The sequence below is a fragment of the Monodelphis domestica genome, chromosome 1 (assembly GCF_027887165.1).
Source record: "Monodelphis domestica isolate mMonDom1 chromosome 1, mMonDom1.pri, whole genome shotgun sequence".
Lineage (NCBI taxonomy): Eukaryota > Metazoa > Chordata > Mammalia > Didelphimorphia > Didelphidae > Monodelphis > Monodelphis domestica.
The window spans coordinates 142,281,204-142,282,292 of record NC_077227.1 but is presented as its reverse complement, the minus strand read 5'-3'; positions in this window follow the sequence as shown (position 1 = coordinate 142,282,292).

Sequence of the window (1,089 nt, the reverse complement as noted above, 5' to 3'; positions counted from 1 at the left end):
CATTTTGGCCTGTTTGTTTGTTTTTGATTTTAGAGCAATTTAAAAATCTCTTATTGTGCCAGAAACTCTATGCTCTAGCTCAGACCTTGCAACAGATCCCCCAGTTTTTCTTGGGACAGGGAGAGAAGGTTGCTTCTTCCAAAACTATGAATCCCAATATCCTTTGCTAGTCTCTGGACAACTCCCCTTCCACCTGCACATGTCTGTCCCTTCTAAGCACACTATTACAAAAGGATGATAGAGGATAGGTAGATGATAGAGACCTAGAGTGATAGATCTTTCTGCTTACTTATCTTTTAACTTTAACACTTGAATAGCTTTGGGGAAGACAAGGACAGAGTGGCCTGTTCTGAATCTGCCATCCATGATCTACTTTATTTTCCTGTTTCATTTGTTTTTGTTATGTCTCATAGTAGCAAACTCCATACAACAAATTGAAATTATTGTTGGCTGCCATTTTGCATCAAAATGTGCAATAAGTAAGCAAAGGGACAGTCTTTAGGGGATTTTGTATGATGTTGTGGACTTTGAAGCTAACCGGCTGTGCAACCTCAGAGACAAAAATCACCATATAGAACCCTCAAAAGCCTTTCTTCCTTTGCCCAATGGTTATGCTTGCTCTGTCTCCCTCCAGACACACCTGCATCTCTCTTCCAATCATCATCCTCATGACTTGTCTCCCTCCATCCCCCTACCTGCACTGTGCTGCCTATCTCAGTTATAAATCACAGTGTAATCTAAAGCATATTTAGTGTGTGTGTTTTCTCAACATAAACGGATGCTTTTGAAACCACTTTCTCTCTTAAGACCTTTTTTGTTAACTTCAAACCCAGTCTTTTCATAAATAATGCATTTGCCCTCTGTTGTCTCCATTACAAGTGTAAGATATCGCTTGTTTTCAGCAGGAGCAGACTGGCTTCTGAGTTCGTTTTCCTGTTTCTAATGGCCTTCATGCTCACCCTTCAATCAGAATCTTTTTAGCTGCTGAATACTCTGCTCTTGTGTCTCTGATTATTAGTTACACTTTTCTTTAAAAATGTAACTTCCACTTTACATTTCTTTCATCTGCAGCACTAAAATGAATCAATA